Here is an 8,428-nt window from a genome sequence, read left to right on the forward strand (position 1 = left end):
ACAATTGTCTACAGGAGACAACTCACTAGTTTTCAGTAATACATAATTTCATCCCTGCTATGGGGACCTATCTGAGCTTCAATATTCTTTTTGTTGTTGTTGTTTAATTTTTATTTTTTGTGAACATACTTTACAGAGGGGTTACAATTACATAGGCAAGATAATGAGTACATTTCTTATCAAGCATTGCAGCCTCTTCCTTTGTTTACCCTTCACATCCCTTCCCAGCCTGCCCCCGCTCCCCCACCCAGTCCCCCTCCCCGTCCCCCCCCCCCCCCCGCACCAAAGTTGTAAAGTTCGTTTTCGACATGACAACTTGTACTTCTCATAGTTACAACGGGTCCACCTGTATCCTTAAACGACTTGTTTTCCCCATCTCCTCCACAAATTATACTGACATCAAATATAGTGAAAGCAGGGGTTATACTGTGGGGGAGGGACATACAAAGCAACAAAGAGATAATCTTATAAGTGCATTAGAAAAAAATGCATGAAATAACAAAGCATTAAAATACATATCTAAGTGTTCATTTTCCTAACATCACATTATCTGACCTTTTCTGCTTGATTCATACATATACTAGATATTGCAAATAAGGGAAACTATGGGAACTATGTTTCTTTGGGCTTGGCTTACTTCACTTAATATAATTTTTTCCAAGCCTTTCCATTTCCTAACAAATGGGGAAATGTCATTCTTTCTGATGGAAACATAGAATTCCATTGTGTATATATACCGCATTTTCTTGATCCTTTCATCTACTGAGGGGCATTTGAGTTGGTTCCATATCTTAGCTATGGTAAATACTGCTGCAATAAACATAGTTGTGCTGGTAGCTTTAGTGTGGTCTTGCTTGTAAACTTTTGTGTAAATGCCCAAAAGGCCTCAATATTCTTGTCTGCATAATCATCTCAGTTGTGGAGCTCTTACAAGGACAAGATATAAGAATGCAATCGGTAAGTACACAGCACATGGCACTCTTTACATGACTCAGCACAGAGCATCCTGTGAAAGACTCAGCACCCAGCACCCAGTACAGGACTCAGCACACTGCAACCTGTGAAGGACTCAGCACATAGCAACCTGTGCAGTAATCAGAATGGAGCACCCTATGGAGGACTCAGCACATAGCTCTATTCCACAAGCTGTCATTAGAATTAGGGTGCTTTAATCAGTATCATCATTCTTTGAAGTAAATTTTACAAACCATTAAAGTTCACATCTAATGGTTTAGTGGGGTTTGTTTTTGGGGAGGAGGGGTTGGCCATGGGGTTTGAACTCAAAGCATGGGGATATTGTTCTAATAACATTTGCTTAAGGCTAGAGCTCTACCATTGGAGCCACATTTCAAAGAGTCTAACAAACTTCCTGCCAGGACTGGGTTTTAAAGCCCCTGAGAAGCTAGGATGCCGGATATAAGCCAGGATGACATGAATAACTCGTGGAGCTGGGTTGCAGTAGTTTACATCTGGCTAAGTCTGGTTAGGTGTCAGCTATCAGCATCAGACTCCTAGCTTGCTCTGTAATGAGGTATTTGAAGTTCAGTACTTCTATAATTGCAGTTAGAACATCCTCCCTTTTTTTGGCGGCATTCATGGGGCTTGAATAAGAGCTTAGACACTGTCTCTAAGTGTTTGTGTTCAAGGCTAACACTCAATTGATTGAAAGACAGCAGAATTTCCGGGTTTTCTGTTTATGTGGCACTAAGTTATCTAACCCAGGGTTTCATGCTTACTAGGCGAGCACTCAACCACCGATCCACAGGAGTGAATGAGGTAAAAATAGAGAGAGATTGCTGTATATAAATATTATATACACAAAAAGAGATGTCTGCATATTATTAAAATATAGATAATATTACTACCAACTATAGTTATTAAATTATGTCTCCATTTATTGATGTGTCCCAGTTAACTATTAATAAAGCATTAATAATTACTCAATATCCTGTTATTGTTTATCATATATGTACATATATCCATATATATAATTATATATTTCATAGAATGAGACCAATGTGTATATATTATTAAATTATGCATCATGTGTTACTACCAATTATTAGGTATTTAATTATGTTTCCACGTACTTTTTATTCTCTTAATGCTTAATAAAATATTAATTAAACTTAATGAACATCCTATACTTATTGCATCTAATTTTACGCTAGAATGCTTCACTACTAATTCAATCTGTTTATCATTGATTGTAGTGACAATTCTTCCACCTATTACATTTCTTACCTTTATAAAATCCTATTACATAGCATATACGTTTGCACTTGAATTATATATCCTACCTGACACTGAGCACTTTCACAGAAAAGGAAAACATGTGTCACGCTTGGCTTCTCACTCCAAGATTACATTTTTGGCAGTGTTAGGATCTAAACTCAGGGCCTAGAAGGCTCAATTCATGAATGGGTGACAGCCAGCACAGCAGCCTCTAGCCAATTCAGCTGCCATGCAGTGCACAGGCCTTGAGGTTGAGCCCGCCCCGTATGTTGACTTCAAATTGCACTTAGTGTAGTTATTCATTTTATTTTTTGTTTTATCATTTACCACTTATTTTATTGACTGCTATTACACATGGAATATTTACTACATTTATTACGTAGGATATAGATTTGCCTATGTATGAAACTTCATACCTGACACCCAGGACATTCACAGAAAAGGAAAACACGTGTCACCATGGGCTTCTTACTGCACGATTCAATTTTTGTGAGTGCTGGCATCTGAACTCACATCTTACAAGGCCCAATTCATGAGTGGGTGAGTGTCAGCATGCCAGCCTGGGGCATATGGAGTTGACAAGCATTTCCCACACCTGAGAACGAGCCATAGGGGTTGACAAAACAAGAACAGATTGACATGCAGATGGTAGTACACAAATAAATACAGATCTTTATAGAGTGCCAGAGATATCTATACATTATGCAGTTATATAGGCTACATTCCTACCAATTCTTGGGTATTTATTTTGCCTCCTCCATGTAATTAACATTATTGTTTTCATCCTTAATGAATTATTAATTAAATCAACCACTGTCCAAACTATTGTGTCCATGTAATTAATAATATTTGTTTAATGTGTCCAAAAATATTCATTAAAATCCATCAGCCTCCTAAAATCAATCTCTAATTTTATAGTAGAATCACTCAGGAACAACTAATTCAACCTTGATATTCACATACTTCTATCCTTATTCCTATGAATAGGAACGAGACTCTTAGCATCTCCCTCCATTGGTAGGGGTCAGGACTGGGCTTTGAACACAGGGCCTAGGTTGCCGTTTTGGCCTGTGGCTTCCCTGGAAGCCATCAGCCTTCACCATTGACAGGTTACCAACAGTTTTCAGTCGTGTCATTCAGACCAAGGATGGTCACCTTGAAAAGAAAACAAATGTAAAACCGACATCCATCTACAGGTAGCCAGATTTTTATCTGTGTCTTTTTATTTATTTTTATTCCGGTCAGTCTTTGGGGCCAAGGAACCCAGGTTCAGCTGTGGGCTCAGTGGCTGCACCACAGCCTAGCATGATCAAAACTGAAGCAGAGTTGCAATGACCTGAGCTCAAGCCCTGTTCTTGACAAAATAAAAATAAATTCATACATACATACATACATACATTCAAAATGTTTAAAAACCAATGAGGCTCCTTGGCTTGGGATTCACGCCATTTTTTCTACCAGGCCTGGGATTTGAACTCAGGGTCCGGGTAAAACTGCAGCACTGTGGGGGAAGGGGAAGCTCACCGTGCTGGAAGACAAGAAAATCAGGCTTTTTCCCAGGGGCTGAATTCAAGCTCTAGCACTCGAAAAAATAATATTCGTATACATTTTAAATACATGATTTATATTTATATACACATGATTACTGCATATTGCAGTTACTGTAGTTATTCATTTTATTTTGTGTTTCATTTATTGATTATATAGAGAGTATGATTACACGTATAACATTTTTTACATTCTATTACATAGGATATAGATTTGCCTACGTATTATACATCAATTCTGAGACCCAGGACTTTCGCTGATAAGGAAAACAAGTGGGACAATTGGCTTCTTCCACCAGGATTAAGATTTTGGCAGTTCTGTGATTTGAACTCCAGGCCTAGAAGGCCCACTTCATGAATAGGTCAATGTTAGCAAACCAATCTGATGCAAATTAAGTTGTCGGGCAAATGTGGGGGACTTGTGTTTGAGGACTTGAAATCAAGCCATAGGTGTGGCCAATATATAAACATATGACTATGCATCTATGAATAAATTTATAGAGACTGATAGACGTTCATGTAGATTCTACTATATAACTCTATATAAAGAGTGATGTCTATATCTTATTTTTATATATTCTATTACTACCAATTATTTGGTCTAAAATTATGTGTCTATTAATTAATCACGGTACGAGACTTAATAAAGTATTCATCAATGACCTATATTTATTGCATACAATCTTATACTAGAATGACTAGCTAATTAGTAATTCAGTTGGTACTTGTCAAACATTCTATTAGTGTTCCTATAGATAGGAACGAGTTCTCTAGAATCTTCAGCAGTGTGTAGGTGGCAGTCGCAGCATCGAACTCAGGGCCTAGGTGTCTGGGTTGGGCTCAGGCTTCACTGATAGCCCGAGAGCCTTCGGCCATGAAAGGTCACGTACAATTTTTAAGCCTAGTCATTGAGACCCAGTATGGTCACAGTACAAAGCAAACAAATGTAAAACAGTTGTGTAAAACTTCCAGGTTTTTCCTCCACCATCTTGGTTGGTTTGTTTTTTTTTTTTGCCAGAGCTGGGAGTTGAAATTGTGTACTAGGATAGCTGGATCATCTGTGGGTGTAAAAGCTGCACCCCAGCCTAGGGTAATCAAGGTTGAAACAAAGTTGTGATGACCTGAGTTCAAGCCCCGTGCCTGCCCCCCAAAAAAGTTAAGACACTGGCTAGGAATTTGGGCCATTTTTTCTGCCATACCTGGTATTTGAACTCATGAATTGGGTAACTCTATTGTGCTCTGGGTGAAGTGGAAGCTAACCTCCTGGAAGAAAAAAAATCAGGAGCATTTCCCAGGGTGTGAATTCTAGCCCCAGAACTGGCAAAAATAATATTTATATACATGTATAATGTATATAATATATGTATTTGCATAGATATTACATATTGTACCTAGGACACAATATTTCCACAGAGAGGAAAACAGGTCAACATTGGTTTCTTTCCTCATGTATTGCCTTCAGCAATGCTGGGATTTGAACTCAGGGCCTGGAATGCCCAATTCACCAAGGGGTCAGTGTAAGCAGAGCAGCCTCAAACAAATTCATTGCCAAGCAGTTCCCAGGACCTGAGTTCTAGCCCCAGGAATGGCCAATATATAAATACATGTATAAATTGTTGCAAATATATATATATATATATATATATATATATATATAGAGAGAGAGAGAGAGAGAGAGAGAGAGAGAGAGATGTATATCCACTGTATATTTAAATATATAAATGCATTTATAGAATGTGAGATGTCTATACATTATTAAATTACATCTAATATATTCCTGATAATTATTAGGTATTAAATTATGCCTCCATTTAATGATGTATCATGGATTAAGGCATAATAAAGTGCTTCCTTGTGCAAAAGGAGCTCAAGGACAATGTCTAGACTCATAGTTCAAACCTCAGGGCCTGCACCAAAAAAAAAAAAAAAGAGCCAGTAACCCCATGTGTCTGTGTATGTATGTATGTATTTCTATCAGTGAACATCCAGAGTCATTATGAAGAAAAGCACCCTGCTAAGAAATTTGCTTTGAATAGAATGATGTCATAGCACAGAGCATGCTTTCAAGACAGTGCATGTTCCTGGTTTAAAAAAAAATTAAGACCCTGGCTTGGAATTTGCACCATTTTTCTGGCAGCTTGGGATTTGAACTCAGGGTCTGGATAATTCTGTGGAACTGTGGGGGAGGGGAAACACTGTCTTTGAAGACAAGAATTCCAGACCAGTTTCCAGGGCCTGAATTCAAGCCCCAGAACTGGAAAAATTAATATTCATACATGAGATCTATTTACTTACCTGGGTTTAATCCATATGATATTTATTACCATTATTCATTTATTATTTATTTTATTTAGTATTTTTCATATATAATATTTATTTCATTCATCACGTCTTATCACATGGACTTATTTGCATATGGATTCTACATCATACTGAGACCCAGGACTTTCACCAAGAAGGAAAAAAAATGGGTCAAAATTGGCTTCTGACTCCACATATAATCTTTTGACTATGCTGGGATTTGAACTCACAGCCCACAATGCCCAATTCATGAATGGTTCAGTTGTGGAGCAAAAGCCTTTGGCAAACTGAGCAGCCAGCCAGTGCTGAGGACCTACAATCTGGCAATAGTAGTGGCAGATAGATAGATAGATAGATAGATAGATAGATAGATAGATAGATAGATAGATAGATAGATAGATAGATAGATAGATAGATAGATAGATAGATAGATAGATAGGTAGATGTGTAGTTTGCTATATATGAGAGAGAGAGACAATGTGAGGATATTAAATTATATATATTATGAATTATTAGTTATTAAATTAGGTCTCCATTTAATGAAGTATCATGGTTTAATACTTATTGAAGCATTGGTGTAAAAAGAGTCAGTATTCCTTAATTAGGAGAATCATACCATGGTGCTAGAATGAAAGACATAATCCAATACTTTTTGGGTGGCATTCTATAAGAGAATCATGAACTAACTGCAAATTTAATTGTTACTTTTATAACATTCCATTAAGCATTCCCATGGATAGGAATGATTTTCTCATGATCTCCCTCCATTTGTAGGTGGTAGTCCTGGCATTTGAACTCCAGGCCTTGCAAATGCAAACCATTAGAATGACACTGTGAAGATTTCAGTTTGCCACATTGAAAAAAGAACAAGAAGAAAAGAAAGCCAGGTGTCAGTGGATCCTGCCTGTAATCTTAGCTCTTCAGGAGGTTGATAGGTAGAGAATGCCAGTTTGAATTCAGCCAGGACAAGAAAGTCCACCACACTCTTATTTCTGAGGGATCACAGGAATACAAAATCCCCATGAGTGGGGCTATTGCTCAAGGGCAGAGTGCTACCCTTGAGGTATCTCCCTAGGTTTCTGGAAGCTTGCTAAATCTAAGCACATGTGTAATATCACAATGCTTCCTGCCATCTAGGGCTGGTGAAGTTCATCAGGTTTTGAACTTTTGACCTCTCCTAGTCGGGCCCTGGGTGGCTAGGTTTCGGGGTTGAACACAGGACCTGGCTGCTGACCATGAGCTCAGAGTACAAGCTCAGTGTTGTACCATTTGCTGTTACAGCTTCATTTCTAGTATCTGTTGTGTGTGTGTGTGTGTGTGTGTGTGTGTGTGTGTGTGTTTATGTGTATGTGTGTGTGCACATGTATTTGTGTTTATACACTTGTCCTGTAGCTTGAATCCAGGACCTGAGCACTGTACCTGAGATTTTCCTATACAAGGATAGTCCTCTACCACTTAAGCCACACAGCCACTTCAGGCTTTTTTCTAGTGATGTGTTACTAAGGAATCAAACCCAGGGATTCATACATGCAAAGTATTCTACCCCTAAGACACATTCCCAGCACTCCACTTCAGGTTTCTTTCTTTCTTTTCTTGGAAGTTGGAAGAATTGAAGTCTAGTCTTGGGCGCTGTCCTTGAGCTCTTCAGCTAAAGCCAATTGTTCTACCACTTGAGCCACAGCACACTTTGAGTTTTTTAGTGGGCCACTGAACAGAAGCATCTCAAGGAATTTCCTGCCCAGGCTGGCTTTGGACCGTGATCCTCAGCTCTCAGCATCCTGAGTACTTTGGATGAAAGGTGTGAGTCAGCAGTACCCAGCTTATACTTCTATTTTCTAAGTGGTGAATAGGAGATAAAAGTCTCATGAGACCATTTGTGTCTGGGATGGTTTTGAAGCCATATGGTCAGATCTCAGCTTCTTGAGTAGACATGACAGACCTCAGCTACTACACCACTATACCGTAACAAGCAAGTGCATGGGGTCAGCGGCAATGTTGGCTAACCACCTGAACCATCCTTAAACATGGACCAAGGAGTCTAACCCATGCGCTCAAGTCAGGGGTTTGTGCCAAAGCCGCCATGGCACAATGAAAGTGAAGGCCGGCAGGGTCACTTGGGTGCAGGGTAGGCAGTCATCTGTAAGGATTTCCCTGCTGCGTGTTGCACTCTCCCCCATGCCCTTGTCTCCTGCCTTCTCCTCCCCTCCCTCCCCCCGCTGGCCAAGGTGGGATCCTAAGCACTCTGCACCTCAGAGAACAGACCAACCAGGAGTGTTCTGGGAGCACCTCAAGAAGGCAGAGCAAGATGTGGCTTTTCACACTGACCTCCCTTTCCGTGGAGAGAG

Source organism: Dipodomys spectabilis, unplaced genomic scaffold (assembly GCF_019054845.1).
Source record: "Dipodomys spectabilis isolate Male_0828 unplaced genomic scaffold, ASM1905484v1 ptg000581l, whole genome shotgun sequence".
NCBI lineage: Eukaryota > Metazoa > Chordata > Mammalia > Rodentia > Heteromyidae > Dipodomys > Dipodomys spectabilis.